Genomic DNA, 16,865 nt, shown 5'->3' on the forward strand with positions numbered 1-16,865 from the left:
TTAATTTCAATTATAGAAATACTCACCTCGTCATGTTAGCAAACAATTCACTCGCCATTAAAATATTAAACTTACTATAACGAAAAGCTTTCCGAATGTAGAGGGAAACTGGGATTATGGGATTAAAACCCATGCTTGGCTGTGTTGAGCAAAGAAGGGGGCGTTGAAGAGGAGAGCTCTCAAACTTGGTGAATGTATTAGCTGCTTGCCCCCCCCCCCTCCTTACCCCCTTGCTGCTTTCAGTGTACTCTCCAGTTGCCCTTTCAGATGCCAGGAGCTATTGGTGCTTGTGACTCATATATAATTTTCCTGCTACTGTAATGGAGAGGGCTAGAGCACATGATACGACAAACATTCTGTTCCAGCACTCCCCACACCCCCTTGAGAACACAGGCCGTAGTCCTGTTAAGAGAGTGGGGCAGCTCGCTCAGCGTAAAGGATCTCCCCCTAAGCTTTCTGCCACTAGCAATGGCACAAATTGATATTCAGAAACAACCTGATCGCTTCCAAGGGTAACAGTAGACAGTGTCCAGTAGCAGTTCCTCGGGTATTCGTAAACAAGTCCCCCTTTTCAGTGCATCGGAAGTCCTTATGGCATGCAGGTCAAGGACAGTCATTTCCAAGTCTAGAACTCGTGTCTCGTTGCCTCCTGTTATCCCCACTAGCGTACACACGTCTCTTATCACATTTACCTGTCTCAGCTCGTCCTCGAGTTTATCCCTCTTCCGTCTCAGTCTTCTTTTCTCCTGAGAGCTTGTTAAAGATGGAAGACTAGTACTTCTGTCATATCTGGCAGCTTCTCCTAACTTGGCGTTCCTGGTGTTGATCACAACAAAACGATTTTTTTTTCTTTTTTCAAAGGTGCCTTAGTCTTTATCAACTGTTGAGGAGTTAGTCAATTTTCAAATGCAATAGCTAGATCTGAATTAATCTCGGCTTAGAGAGACAGGATTGCAGAGTGCAGCCTTAAATGCTGGTAAACAGCATGTTACCTTTCCCCATATCCGTCGTAGGTCAAAGTATGACAGCATCATATAAAATCTGCTTATCTCTTTTCATGTCCAGGATACACCTGTAGTACTAGTAGGGTGCAAACGCATGCATTGTCAGTAGGTAAACAATTATGGTCCGGGCGTGGCCACGCAAGATGGCTGTTATGTCTGTGCTTTTGATGTTATTAGCACAGAGAAGTAATTCAGGTCGTGCTGGAAGTGTTTGATAATAGGCTATGAGCGCTGGAGAGATCGCGCTGGCCGCGTGGCCTAGGCCACAATGAATCATGCACAAACAGAGCGTGTTGTTTAGTAGTGCTTGTGTGTCTCGGCTCTGACGCCGGACGCACACGCACACCCATTTATTAACTGTAGCCCGCGCTACGCCGATCAAACCACTTCAGGCACGTAGGAGGGGAGAGTCTTTTTGTTGAAGGAGGTTCATGGGTCGCCTCTCGGCACTTAGTGGTAGGCCATGTTTGGGGTTTTTGGGTTTAGGCTGTGGGTCCCGACAGTAGGAAATGTATTGGATTTGCAGTATAATGTACTGGTGATATGCTGCCTATCCAGAGTGGGAGTAGTTTAAACAGTTCACTTGTTTTCTGACCCAATTGTTTGGGGTTGTTTATAGTTTGATTCAGTGCCTAGTCATATATGGTACCTATGTCCTCCTTGCTGGCGGACATTGCGGTGGATTCTAGTGCAAGTATGGTGGTGGTTTGGTTGGCGTTTGTAGATTTGTGACCATTATGATTGATCAGATCAATATTATTACTTGGAATGACAGGGGACTCAGAGAATATTCCAAGCGCTATGGGGGCCACTCGTTCCTCCAATGACATAAGGTGCATATGGCCTGTCTTCAGGAGACGCACCTGTTAGTGGGTGAGGTGCAGAAACTGAGTAGGAAATGGAGGGGTCAGTTGTTTTCTGCCTCTTATTCCTCATATGCTACAGGGTGGACATTTAGGTAACCCCAGGGGTCCCCTTTAGGCACATATATATAGGGAGGTAGAGGTGAAGGGGCCTTATCTTTTACTGCAGGGCACCCTGAATGGCAGGGATATCACAATCATAAATTCATACACCCCTAACACTGATGATCAGCAAATTGATGTTGGGCTTCAGAACCTCTTAGAGTTTGTTGTGGGTTCCCGCTTGTTCTGGACGGGGGACTTCAAATGCATTTTGGATGGGGATGTGGATCGGTTTCCTCCCAGGAAGGGTACTAAACTTCAAATGGTGAACTCTCTCTGAGAGGTAATGTGTAATTTTGGTTTACTGGATGGCTGGCGAGTGTTACAACCAGGGGGCGATAGGGCTTGAATACATTTGTCATTCCATGACTTTTAATACCTATAGTCGCATGGACCAATTCTTAGTGGGAGGGGTTGATCACTTGTGAGTAAATACAGTAACTCATTTGGGGAGGTTCCTCTCTGGTCATGCTCCAGTGCTCTGGACCATGGCATAGGGGGTTACACCTGGTGGAAGTTGTAGTGGATTGTTAACTTCTGATCTGTTGGTGGACCAGGTTTGCAGGGAGATACTGGCCACTTCTTTGGATGGATACCGGGAAGGGAATTGGAGGACTATGGCCACTAAAGCTATTGAATGGGAGGCGCTTAAGGCGGGGGTGAGTGTTGAATGTATTGGAACTGTCTGTAGAGTGCGGAGATGGCTGGAAGCTAACCTGGAGGTGCAGGACGGTAAACTGGCTGACCTACAAAAACATGAGGCATGTTCGGCGGAAGTACGCAGGTCTATGCGGGGTGTTCATAGAGAAATGCAGGATATTTGGATTCTTTAGATAGTACTACCCTTAGATCATATTGTGAACTGTTACACAGGGAGGGGGATAAGTCGGGTAAGCTGCTGGCTTGGATTCTCCGGCGTGAGAGGGAGATACCTCCCATTCTGTCAGTCTGGAATGCTCAGGGGACTTTAAAGACCAGGTGGCAGATATTTTATCTGCTTTTCTAGATCATTTCTAGGGGGTTTACCGAGCTGGCCTGGTGGGGGAGATGGAACGATTATTGTCACAACTTGGGTTACTGCAGCTGCAGCAGACCCTAAGGTAGGCTTTAGAGGAGGAGATTACATTAGAGGAGCTTCCTATCGCCATTAACGCACTGAGCAGATTCACAACTCCGGGCAGGTTTGGATTTCCAGTAGAATGTTATCAGGCATACACTACCGTTCTCAAGGAGAAATTATTGGAGATCTTTCTGGAGGCGATGGGAGAGGGGATTCTTCCAGCGACCCTAACGGAAGGGATTATGTGCCTGATGTTAAAACCTGGGAGACCTGGTGAATCCTCCCTCGTACAGACCCTGCACTATGCTGAATTCGGGCCTTAAAATATTGTGCAAGATTTTGGCATCTAGGTTACTGGAGGTGGTTCACTAATTTGTTTAGGAAGATAAATGCAGCATCATGCAGGAACGTAGTACCACCTACAATCTGCGTAGACTCACCTATGTACTGCATGACACCTCGGGTACCGTAGAAGAGATGACCTTTGTTTCCCGAAACCGTGATGCCTGCACCTCTGGCTGAATTCATTTTTTCCACTCAAGGCCAGTTTTTTTCACAGATTAGATAGCTTATTGGTATCCCTGATCTGAGACGGATGTCGCAGCCGGGTGGCATTGGCAGCGTTAAAGAGAGCTGTGAAGGATGGCGGGTTGGCAGTTCCTGATATACAGCTTAATTATTATTAGGCCTGGGTGTAGTTCGTGGAGTTTTGCTATATGGAACTCTGCGAAGTTACAAAAAAACTCCACAAAGTTCCGCAAGTGGCGGAGTGCAGTGCGAACTGCAGTTTGTGCTGGTATTCCTGCTGCTCGGGTAGAAATTCTACCCAAGCGACAGCTCGAACTCGCGAACTTACTGTTCGCGATTGCGAGCGAGGAAAAAACTCCTCCGCAAATCGTGAAGCGGAGTTTTCTGCACTCCGCGGAGTGCAGAAAACTCAGTGAACAGAGTGAAGTTCACCGCCCAGGTCTAATTATTATGCAGTACATTTGCAGCACGCTGCTCATTGGTTGATGGAGCCGCCTAACTGGGAGAAACGGCTACTAGGGGACAGTATTGGGGGGAGGGCCTTGCAACAAGTAATGAGGGGAGGCCGGTCAGAACATCCAGTGACTTACTTAGTGCAGGTCACCATTGGGATCTAGGAGAGGGTGGTCAAGGAAATAGTCCTAAGAGCAACCTTTGATAGAGAGCTACAGCGGTGGGACCTTGTGCCCTTTTGAGGTATAGATGCTCACGTGTCCATGGCACAGTGGAGAGAGGGGGAATGCCGGGTAGTGGGGATCTTTATTCGGCGGAGAGGTTTCTCTCCTTCCAGGAGACTCGGGACTCCTTTGGGGTTGACCTGGGTAATTTTTTTCACTCTGCTAAACTAGAGAGTGTGGTGAGGGAGGTGTGATGCGATTTCTCTGTGGCTCCACAGACCTCAAAGGTATTGGGTGGCCTCATCAGGTGGGGTAAGGGGAGACACATGATTACCAATTTCTATAGGGCCCTTACGGGTGATATGGTCAAGCAACCATATGCAGCGTAAGCAACCTGGGAGCGTGAATTTTGAGAACCCATTCCGAGAACAGACTGGGCCCAAGTTGTGGCTTTGGAACGCCGAGAGTGCGGAAATGGTAGATTTAAGCTGCGTCATTTCCATTTTTTACACCACACTTACATAACGCTGTATACACTGAATAAAATAGATCCCTCTTAAGGGTCTAAATGTATCTACTGCGGGAGGTGGGAGCTATCTTCCTGCACCTGGCCTGGGAGTGCAAGGAGATCCAGACTTTCTGGGGGTGAGTAACACCCAAAATAGCGGTTGCCACCAGTGTTGCTGTCCCTCTTACTCCTCTTGCAAGCTTGCTTGGTGCAGTGGGCAGACCTAGGGGAGAATAACTTCCATTGCACAGTTATCACTTCTCCTAGCGAAATGTCGCATGGCCACTGGCTGGCTGGGCACTAGGGTTCCGGTGGTGACTCAGTGGCTGAGGGACTTATGGGGAGTGGCGAAGGAACACGACATGCAATTGACACGCACTTATAATATGGCGGTGGATGAGATGTTCTTCTCGGCCCAATTACTAGAATGCTTCACTGAAGATGGGGACTCGGATACGGACAGTAGTTCCGAGGCCGAGAGGTGAATATTCTGGTCGATGATCGTGGCAATATATATGTGATGGCCAGGTGGACTATATGGTATTAAATGAATCTTGCATGATGTTTTTTGCTCGACTACTTGGTTCATGTGAATGAAAGCAGGGACCCTCATTTTTTTCTTTTTGGTTAAATGTTTTTATTCATATTTTGTGGAATAAACAGTGGTTTATAATTAGAGTTCAAAGCATGAATTACACTTTCGAGTCAACGGCTGATCAAAGACACATTGCTACCAATCTACCATGCAGGAAAGTAATGAGGCAATGGTGGTATAAGCACGTTTGAAGGGGTCCATGTGTACAGTAACTGGGCAAGACCACGCCTTTTAGTGGCCTCAAAGTAACTCGAATGTGCATGTGGGTGGGGAGGTTAACAGAGAGCGTAGATTATACAAGAGTATCGAACTGTATGCCCAAGCGATTCAATGTTTGCCTGCTTTTAAAATTCTGGCAGCCAGCGACCCATCCAGTTGAGGAATGCGCATATTGTTGGGCGATGTGAGATTAGGTGTAGTGGGCGTTGGTGGTCACACTGAGTAGAAGTGTTAGTTGTTGGTGTCTATGTGAGGTCAGCGTTGTTGCTTCTGGTGCAGCCTGCACTTCTGAGGCGGGGAGCGGAGCCCCTGACAGGATTTTTGTAAGTCCAGAAGCATGGCATCCCAGGCAGACGCCACCGGAATCTGGTGCAAGCCCAAACCATCTTCCCGCCTCAGCGCTACACTCTCAGCTTGTGCCCAATTGTTAAAAGAGCGGTGCCATGCCTCCCAACGTGGGAATTCAGCATTTTTCCAGCGTCTAGTGATCAGGTGTTTGGCCATGATCAAGCCTAGATCAATAAATGCTTTGTTTTGTTTGGATCTGCAGTATAGACCCAGTATTCAAGTCTCCCAGGTGTTTGCCACTGTGTGTTGGTGCAATCTGCGAGATGGGTGGTGACTGTACGCCAGTAAGTGACCAGAGCAGGGCAACTCCAGAGCTATTTAATTAGGTCAAGATTCACCAGCTGACAACAGGGACATTTGGCGTCTATGCGGCGAAAATACCTGTTGATGTTTTCCGGTATAAGGTATGCCCTGTGAATTATGTGGAGTTGTATTAGGCGGAACCTTGTCTTTCTGGGTATATGAACTGGTCCCCGCAGGATGGCCCCCACTCTGTCAGTACTAGGGTTCTGTAGGGTAGTAGCCCAGCCCTTTCTAAGCGAAGTCAGTCAGTGTGCTGTGTGTGCGCCCAGCGAGTCAGCAAACCATTTAATAAACTGCCTCCCTGTTCCCATGGTATGAATGTATTGAATAGTGTGATGCATTGCCGGTTCCTGTGATATGTCCCCCCCAAAGCGCTCTCAGCTCTGTGAGTAGGGAGGCACGAGCAGGAAGTGTCCTTGAGTGAGTCTTTCATTTACCTCTAGCGTCATGAATGGTATCAGCTGCCCGTCCCTGTAAAGGTCGCCCAATCTTTGCAGTCCTGCTGCTTCCCAGGCGGGGAGGTCCACACTCATGACACAGCCTTGGCCCCTTGGCGTGCCCAGGAGGGGAAGGGCAGGCGCGTATGGGGGTCAGTCCTTAGTAAGAAATAACGCACGCTCAAAGCACCTATGAGCCACTGCCAGCATAAATTGCTTTGAGGTCTTGTCCTGGCTTTCTGGGTGGAATAATCAGAGAATGGCTGAGCTCGACCAGGCCTGGTGATGTGCGACTGTGTCTTCGGTGTAAGGCCCACTCATCTGTGTGGCAACCCCCTGAAGTTGCTCCGCTAAATAGTAGTGTTCTATGTGGGGCACTGCAAGACCTTCCTGATCCACAGGTAGATACAACTTGTATAGTGTGACCCGGCAGGGAGGACCGTTCTATATGAACTCACGCATCATGCTCTCGAAGGAGCGAAACACTGGGCGGCGGATATAGACCTGCAAATTCACAAAGGAGTATAATAATCTGGGCTGCACCACCATTTTCAGCAGGGCAATGCAACCCATAACTGTCAGTGGTAGGGTTCGCCAGAATTACATCTGTTATTGTATGGCAGATATTGCACGTGTGACATTGACGTCCAGTAGGCCATCAGATCGATGATAGATCATGAATAGGCCTGGGCGGTGAACTTCATTCCGTTTGAGGAGTTTGCAGAAAACTCCTCTTCGTGATGTGCAGCGGAGTTTTTTCCCGTCTCGCGATCGCGAACGGTAAGTTCGCAAACAGTAAGTTTGCGAGCGTGAGCTGCTGCTCAGGTTGAATTTCTACCTGAGCGGCAGAAATAAAAGCACAAACTGCTGTTCACACTGCTCTCTGCCACTCGCTGAACTTCACAGAGTTTTTCTGTAACTTCGCGGAGTTCAGCGTAGCAAACCTCCGCAAACTACCCCCAGGCCTAGAGGTTGCGGAAAACGGCTGGTTGCCAACAAACTTGTTCTCCAGCGGTGGATAGGCCCAGGGTCTACAGTGAAGGGATTGAATGGATACAAACATGTTTGGGCCCTGTTGACCCAGAGGCCGGACAGCAACACGAATTCTGTGAGTATATTATCAATGGCATCTCGAGAAGCACCGATGTCCTTGACATAGATTGAAAGGTCGTCCACGTAAAGCAAAATCGAATGGATTGCGTCACCGAGCGGAATCCCCCATTCTGCTCCTCCTCATCTAAGAGCCGCCGCTAATGGCTCCATGGCAATTGAAAACAGGAGCAGTGACAGAGGGCAGCCCTGTCTGGAACCTTGCTCGATGGACACTGGACTGGACAAGTAGGGGCCTGTTTTCACTCTTAGATAGGGTGTATAAGGGTTTAACCATGCGGAGATAGCAAGAGCGTAGACCAAATTCAGATAGTACATCAAATAAATAGTCCCATTCTAGCGTATCAAATGCGTTCTCCAGGTCTAGGAGCAAGCACCAAGAGTGCGACCACTGCTCTAGAGCGGTTCTGGCCATTATAAAAAAGCGTCGCAGGTTTAGTGATGTGTTGCGGTATGGGCCAAAACCATTTTGGTCCACATGGACCAATGTGGGGACCAGAGGGGCCAGCCGTTCCGCTAATATATATGCTAATATTTTGTAATCGGTATTAAGAAGTGCCAGGGGGCGGTAGGAGCCCAGTTGTTCCGGGTCCCGGTTTGGGTTTGGCAAGGAGACCAAGAAGGATTCGCGTAGCGATGACAGGAGCTTAGACATCTCTTGCGAGGCCTCATACAGGGTCAGTAGGTGGGTGGCCCGGTCTGTAGTGTTTGCCCTATTGTATTCGACCCGCAGGCCATCCGGGCCAGGGGCATTCCCGGTAGCTAACGATCTAATGGCCTCTTGCACTTCAAGGAGTGTACTGGTTCGTCTAGTTCGTCCCTTTGTTGTGAAGTGACGGCAGGTAAAGGGAGGGGAGAGAGAAACGCCTCCAAGTTACGCGGTTCCGCCACTTTCCGTGAGCCGAATAGTGTTTTGTAATGGTCAACACACGCAGCATGCATGTCTGACTGGGTATGAAGCAGGTGTCCAGTACCCGAACACAACATAAGGACTAGCCGTTGTGGTTGCTCGTGCCTAATTAGACATGCCAACAGGCGGCCTGCTCTGTCTGCAGAGGAGTGAGTGGGGGTAGAGTGGGTGGCATAATTCTGGCACCGTAGCCTTTCTAGGAGTTCCACGAGTTTATTCCTTTCTGCTGCTAAGGGCTGAGTCTTCATGGGATCAGACACCCCAGTAGTTTCCAGCTTGAGAAGCCAGCTTTCAGTTTGCGACTCCTCCTTGTCTATCAACTGTTTTTGCATTTGCTTGTTTCCAGTCCAGGGAGGACATGGCTTGGCAGTTCGGGCTGGACTGTTCCCATGGGGCACAGGATCAAGACTGATTTGCATATGGCTAGGTTCAAACTCGAATGGCATGGTGAGCAAAAAAATGATGGATTTAGGCCCAGATCTCTGTACTGGGGTGAATGTATGACATTGTTCTGTATTTTGTCCATCAACTGTTGTTTTTGCATTTGTCCCCCCGAGTGGGACGGGTATGCTCAGGTGTGAGTCCTGGGCTCTCCATGCCACTGGAACCAAGCTATCCTGGCTGATGAGGGCTGAAAGCCCGAAATGGGTCCTAGGATGCTTGTTTCCAGTCCAGGGAGGATCTGGCTTGGCAGTTCTGGCTGGACTGTTCCCATGGGGCACAGGGTCAAGACTGATTTGCATATGGCTAGGTTCAAACTGGAATGGCATGGTGATCAAAAAAACGATGGATTTAGGCCCAGATCTCTGTACTGGGTTGAATGAATATATGACATTGTTCTGCATTCTGTCCATCAACTGTTGTTTTTGCATTTGTCACCCAAGTGGGACGGGTATGCTCAGACGTGAGCCCCGTGCACTCCATGCCAGTGGAATCAAGCTATCCCGGCTGATGAGGGCTGAAAGCCCGAAACCGGTCCTAGAATGCTTGTTTCCAGTCCAGGGAGGACCTGGCTTGGCAGTTCGGGCTGGACCGTTCCAATGGGGCACAGGGTCAAGACTGATTTGCATATGGCTAGGTTCAAACTGGAATGGCATGGTGAGCAAAAAAACGGATTTAGGCCCAGATCTCTGTAATGGGGTGATTGTATGACATTGTCCTGCATTCTGTCAATCAACTGTTGTTTTTGCACCAGGTCAGACCAAGGCAGTGGCGAAAGCTGGGATACCGCAATGTCTAGTATGAGGATTTTCTTTTCATTCTGTATTTGCCTCCGCCCTATTTTCATCGGGATGTTCTGTATAACTTAAAACTTTGGCACTGTATGTTACTTACTGTTTTCATAAAACCAATAAAACACACTTTAAAAAATAAATCAATTATGGTCTAATAATCTCCGCAGGGCAACAATTTACATTGTGAGACGATTTTAATGTGCAGGTAATTATTTTACCACTTAGTGTCTGCCAGTTCTGCATCTAAGTCATGCTCCCCTGTTCCTTTTACCACTATAGTTCCAGTAAGAAGTGATGAATAGGATGGTTCCCCACAGACTGCCCAGGATTAACCTGTCTGGCCTTTCTGAGAAAACTGTATTTATGAGCATTGATCCTCAGCATCTTCCCAGCCTAATCGTGCCAGGAAATGTCTGTGGGGATTAGTGGTGACAGGGAGTGTTGGGGTCGATGTGGGTAGGATTGCTGGCTGTTGTTGATTAGAAATTCGCGAAAATATGTATGTTGTTCAACAGCATTTTTCTCAGTTAGCTGGAAAATGTGTTAGCCACTTTGTTGTGTTGGTAAATCACAAGTAATTAATACGCTCAAATGCTATCGTGGTGTTTTGCTATCCTACATGAGCTGTGAAAACTGTATTTCTAGGCGAGGCGCTGTTCCAAGATTTCTAGGAACAACAGCTGTTGTTTATGGTTATCGAGGAAGGTCGAACCGCCCACTGCTTCATCTGTAAAAGAGAAAGTACTGTGGCTCAAAGTTTTGCTCATATGCCTGCGTCCAGTACTTCCTAAGGGGAGGGGGAATGCTGAATACTAAGGCTGTCTAGCCCTGATTCTAGCCCATGACTCTTATCCACCATGATTCACTCCCCGCCCATTTATCTCATTTCGACCGGTTGCTTTTCATCCCCGCTTTCTCCCTTTGTCACTGTTTCTCGTTCTTTTCTTCTTCCTTTTCCCATTTTCTGCCTTTCTTTTGGCTCTAGGTTGAAGTCTGATGATGAAAAATAAACCTTGGTGCGCAAAAATAAGTGCCAGTGGGCTGCACCTGCAACACTGGTTCAAATTAAGAGCTGGCACCACCCCTGCTTCTGTTATCCACGTTTCATCTTAATAAACCTCCTGTGAACTTATCCAGAGTGTACTCTTCTCTACACCTCTCCCAATGTAATCTTTCTGGCTTTGTAGAAACCAGTTGTTGGGTCAGAAAAGTCCCTTGCATGGTGACGGGTGTGCCCTGCTGCCCTGAGTGCTGCAGTTGCATTGATATCTGCATCCCTGGTGCGGATTTTTGTTGCCATGGGTGCACAGAGACTATAAGTGGGGGCCTTGACATATTATCTAGTTGTAGGGCTCTCCTAATTGAAGTCACTTCTACTGTGACAGACTGCTTTCTGAAGAACGGGCAGAGTAGAAGAGTGGACACTTCAAAAGGTAGCCGAAACCCATCACTAACATCTAAGACTTAAACCCTAAGTCACATTTGGTGTCTGGAAATAGACTATAAGGAGGGGAGTTTGAGGCCCCAAATATTGTCAAACAGCCAGTCGGGCTGTACTGGGAGGACAAGCTCTGCAACACCTTTGACTATGGCTGTGGGAAAAGGCCTGCCAGTCTCTCAGCTGAGTGAGGGGACATCATCCGTGGGAATCCAAGACCACTTACCCCTTGAGTCTGGAACACCTGTGCCTGCCTGCATGCCAAGACGAATATGCCCTGTAAAAGAGATGAGAGTGCTGGAGGGAGCGAGGTCCAGCGGGGAATCCTGGCAAAAACATCCCTGTATTGAGGTTCTAGAGGATCGCTGCGCTACCGATCGGTCAGCATCTGTGTGCAGATTCAAGTCGGCAACACTGGATGCCAAAGGGGGCTTGAATTAGCCATGGTGGACATCACTGCCATGCTGATTGGATCGTTAGCCATGTGCAGTTTCAAGTAGACCATCCAGTATGCCAGAGGGGGCTGCCGTGAAGATTACTGCTGTGCCGATCGGGCCATAGCCTGTGTGCGGAGTAAAGTCGGTGACCCCATTTACCTAAAGGGGCCACCCTGAAGAATACTGCTGTGTCAATCGGGCCATAGACCATGTGCGGAGTGAAGTTGGCAACCCCGTATTTCAGAGGGGTCCGCTGTGAAGATTACTTCCATGCCGATCAAGCCATAACCTGTGGGTGGAGTAAAGTCTGCAACCTAGCATGCCAGAGAAGGCCAGCATAAGCTCTACTGCTGTGCCGATTGGGCAGTAGCCCATGTGCAGAGGGAAATTGGGGTACTGCGAAGATTACTGCCATGCCGATTGGGCCATAGCTTGTGTGGCCATGGCTTGTGTGTGGTGTCAGCATATTCCACTGGTAAGGACAAGGACCGCTGCATTGTTCAAGCCTTATTCAAGAGAAGAGGCCAGCATGGTGACCCAAGACCCTGATTGATAATCAGAACCGGACAAATTAACCCCCCCACCTGTGGGAAGGATCAGAGGAACTTAACCGTCTCACCGGAGGAAGAGGCTGGACACCCAAGCACTGCCCCTTCATAGCTGCAAGTGCTGCTCACCAACAGTAGCCGCTGCAGCTCTCCTCAATGTCAGCGAATGAGGCTTTTCCAGAGAATCCGGTCTGGTCAACCCCTGCAAGAGTGGGTAAGATTTATCATAGTTTGTAAGGCCTTAGGGGAACTTGTTCTGCCACGTAGCGATTCAGCCACTGGAACACTTTGGCTTTTCAAAGAGTCGGATTGAAACTCCAGAGACTATGACTACTAGTGGGGCCTAACCAGAATGGCACATAAAGTGAATTGGGAATAACCGCTAGTGAGAGGGAAATGGAGCTCTGGTACCTACCTATCAAACACTCGAGCCCTGACTTCAAGGGACTGTGTGCATTGCTTGTCTATATTGTATTTCACTTGGTGTTCATTTATAAATACTCCTTTTATCTGATAGAGACATCTAGCCGCAGATTCCTTACCTTTGAACTTCCAGCTGTCAGGCTTGATCCGAAAGATTTTTGATAGCAGTACCCATGCGTGTCTGTAGATGCCATGGGTCGACTCTGTGACATTGTCGGCGTCATGTTCGTCATCGTGTCTGCGTTGTCAGTATAACTGCCACTCTAACGCCTTGACGTTAGTTCTTTTGTTTCCCCGCCATCCAGCGCAGATCCGTCGAAGAGAGCTACCCCCTGCCATTTTTTGACAGACTTTTTTTAACTTTTTGTTGACTCATTTTGATGTGTTAGTGATGTCTAGCAAGAAGACCTCTTGGTTCAAGCTGTGCAGAGCCTGTCACTTCCCCATGTCGGTCAGGGACCCCTACCTAGTATGTCTCTGGTGCCTGGAGCATGACAACGACACAAAGGCGTGTTCCAATGTCCCGGCCATGGCGCTGTAGGCTTTGAGGGAGCGGTCCCTAAAGATTCTTGCAGCCCGGCATATGGTGCCACAGAGGTCAACTCAGCGATCCCATTCCTGATCCTGATCCTGGTCTCGGTCGAGAGGAAGGTCCGAGCACCGCTCCGGAGGGTCGAAGGCCTCTTCCTCGAAGCTATCACGGTCAGGTAAGAGGCACCACAAGAAGTTGAAGCGTGCTTCAACTTTGCCCCATCTGTTGTGCAACAAGACGGAGGAACCTTTGCGTTCAAGGCCCCGCTCCGCAGAGCGATTGCCTGGCTCGGCTCTGCATTTCCTTCCCTTTCTGGGGCTAGGAGCAAGCCCCTCCCGACTCAAAGAATTTAATGACACCATGTGCACCATATTTGGGCGGCCTGTGCTTGGCTGCGCGCCCTCGGGCCCCGCAGGTTCAGATGTAGGAGAATCCGTGGGTTCTGCGCCTTCGGCTCGGGCACAACGGCCTCCGAGTGGACCTGTTCCTGGGTCCAGACCGGTGCTTCATGTGATGCTGAGGTCCTCTGCATCGCTGGCGCCTACCTGTGGCGCCTCCCAAGGGGGCGTCATTTGCAATGGTGGTGCGTAGGGCTGCGGAGGTCTTGGACCGCCAGCTTCCTACGGTGGAAGTCAAGTCTTGACAGTCTTGTCAGAGGTCCTTCAGCCTGGTGTCTCCACCTCGGAACCCTTGCTGCCTTTCTCCGAGGCCGTAACGGACGTTCTTCTGGGTACATGACCAAACCCAGCACAGGGACTCCTGTGAACAGAAAGATTACCCCCTGCCATCGCCTTGCACCGGGCAACCCAGCTTTTCTCCCACAAAGCTTGGTAGTCCAAGCTTCCACTTCCTGTGGTGCGATCCCTTCAGCACCCCCGTAGAGGGAACCCAAAAGACTGGAAAGCTTCAGGAAGAAAATGTTCTCGTCCGCCAGTCTTATTATCAAAAGACAGAGGCTCCTGTGGACACGTAATGAAGTAATCTCAATGTATATGAGCACAATGGCAATATATTGGGTCATAGTGATATTGGATAGAGAAGGAAGCAAATACACCTCTGATTTGTTTTTGAATCAAAAATATATATATAATCCTTGAAATTAAATACTGTTATAAAGTAATACATTTGAACATATAGGTCTGAGTGAAAGGTGTCCCAGCGACAAACGGAACACAGAAAATTAGTGACATATATGGGAAATATATACAAGGTTTCCCATGCTTAATATAAGCGACCATTTATATGTACAGTATACAGCGCTAGATACAAAATGGAACTCCGGCCTAGGGCATCTTTTCTGCCTAAGGTGGTAACACCCTTCCAAGTGGACAGTCTGTTACTCTGCCCACTTTCTATGCACCTCTACATCCATCTAAGGAAGAGGAGCGTCTCCACCGTCTGGACCCAAAAAGAGTGTTATCGTTCTACCTTTGATGTTCAACTCTTTATAGGGTACGTGGGAGCAAAGAAGGGGTGTGCTGTCCAAAAGAGGACCATATCACCCTGGCTTATCCTCTCTATCAAAATATGTTACGCCTTAGCGAAGAAACAAACTCCTGAAGGCAGATACCACAGTGCTCCAACATGATGTCCCTTTTGCTGATATATCTGCCAAGCGGCCACTCGGGCATCTCTGCACACGTTCGACAGACACTATTGCCTGGATTCTCAAGATCACAGGGAGGGCCCTTTTGGCTGCTCTGTCTTGCAGGATATTAAAGCTATTCCATTATCCCACCTCCGGGGAAGGTATTGTTTGGGTATCTGTTCAAAGGTAAGGAATCTGCGGATAGATGTCTCTATCAGATGGACAAGTTACTTACCTTTGCTAATGCCTTATTTGGTAGGGTCATGATCTAGCCCCAGATTCCTTACCTTATCCTCCCCACTCTACGGAATTGTTTTTAGTGTCAGGGTTGCTCCCCTTCTGGGCCCTAGTTGATTTTTTAACACTCCATAGTCAGTTACTTCATGGCTCCATGCTTCTGGCGTGGAAAGTCGTGAAAAGTACTGACGTCCGCACACTTGCGCGGTGGTTATATGATGACGCGGATGTCACTACGAACACGTTGCCGATGACGTCACGCAGATTCTGCCGACGCCATCTTCTGACGCCGAGGAGTACAGCCTGATGCCTGGAAGTTCAAAGGTAAGGAATCTGCAGCTAGATCATGTAGAGACATCGGATAAGGCGTTATCGAAGGTAAGTAACGTGTCCTTCATAACGCAAGTATTTGACTAGACAACCATTTTTTGCTGTTGCTGAACATACTTGAGTTGTGAGCCTGTGTTCACCCTGCTGCATCTGCCTCCCCCATGTGAACCCTTGGACTGCTTGACCCATGCTACTACTGAGAGCCAAGTACTGAAGGGGTACTTGGCCCAGTTGCTCAGGATACATAGCAAGTCAGGCTTCGAGATATCAGGAGTAAAAGGCCTCAATATGTATGGTTGGCCCTGTAGCTCCTGCTTGCCCCATGGCCCTCTGAAAGGGGTTCTGACACCAGTCTTCAGGTAACCCCCACACGTATCTGTGGTGCATTTCTGCAAAGCCCATGGTTTATTGCCAACTTCTACTGGATAATCACTCTGGTCTTACTGTGATGGGATCTGAATGTTCACAGAATTTCCAATAGCAGTTTGTTCTAGATAGAAATATATTTTGCTATACAATCACTGTTATATCAATGGAACTTATAAAAGGCATAGCGTCAGCACAAGCAACCTTCATGGTGCTTAAAGGATGAATGTTTTATTTTAACTAATCTTGACTGTGCTCCTGGAATGTACCTTGTAAGTTTGACAGCCAGTCAGGTGTTTTACACGACTTCTGATTGCTCACGTGTCTCAGGAGCAGTGGTTGAGCCCACTGAGCTGTCTTGCTTGTCCAGTTACTTGTCAGCTACAGGTAAAGTCCAAGAGGATGGGAGATATACGTGTAGATTCAGTCCACCGTCAAAATGAGGAGTTTGCATGCTGGTATATTGATGCTGGTCAGCGTGACCTCGCTGGACTGTCTTGCTTTTTGTGTGGCTAGCATTGCTTGTGCAAAGAACCGAGCAGTGCTGCAGGTCCTAATGCATATCCTTCCTTTAATACAAGTCCCCCACCACTCAGCCAGCATGTTTCGTCCCCCACAGTGATGCACTATCTTGTAACTGTGGATAAATGTAAGTTTCGGCTCTAGTAGGCCTCTGTGGTTGAGCTGCACATGTTGTCTGCTTCTCTGTGATTGTGCAACAGGTAAAACAGGTATGTACTGATCTCAAACAAACTAACAGCAGGAGGAGACCTAGACTGTGAGCTCAATGAATCCAATCTGGTTGAACCAAGAATGTGAAAAGAAACAAGGAGAAGTGACCATATGACAATTGCTCTGAAGAAGTCGCGATGTGAGCTGTAAGAACACATTGGCTGACTTTGACTTGTATCAAAGAATTGATCTTTTGGTTCTCGCAATGAGAAATTGAATGCAGTGACTTTTGCAGGTCGTTTGTCTTTCTTTCTTTTTGCACCTATTATTTACATTATAGAAACGTTGTTGCAGTGCTATGTATAAACGCTGCATACTGTGAAATTGTAATTTTGCATAAAATGGTAAATACTGGTAAAAAAATACGACAAGACTTCCGTTTTACCAGAGCGTTG

At 48.2% G+C, this 16,865-nt stretch overlaps 1 protein-coding gene across 2 annotated transcripts in view; it reads left to right on the forward strand.

Annotated features, from left to right (window-relative positions):
* CHID1 (chitinase domain containing 1) overlaps nucleotides 1-16,865 on the forward strand; it is a 1,625,859-nt gene that overhangs the window by 951,901 nt on the left and 657,093 nt on the right. The gene's annotated exons all lie outside the window — the stretch shown is intronic.

The sequence above is a fragment of the Lissotriton helveticus genome, chromosome 3_1 (assembly GCF_964261635.1).
Source record: "Lissotriton helveticus chromosome 3_1, aLisHel1.1, whole genome shotgun sequence".
Lineage (NCBI taxonomy): Eukaryota > Metazoa > Chordata > Amphibia > Caudata > Salamandridae > Lissotriton > Lissotriton helveticus.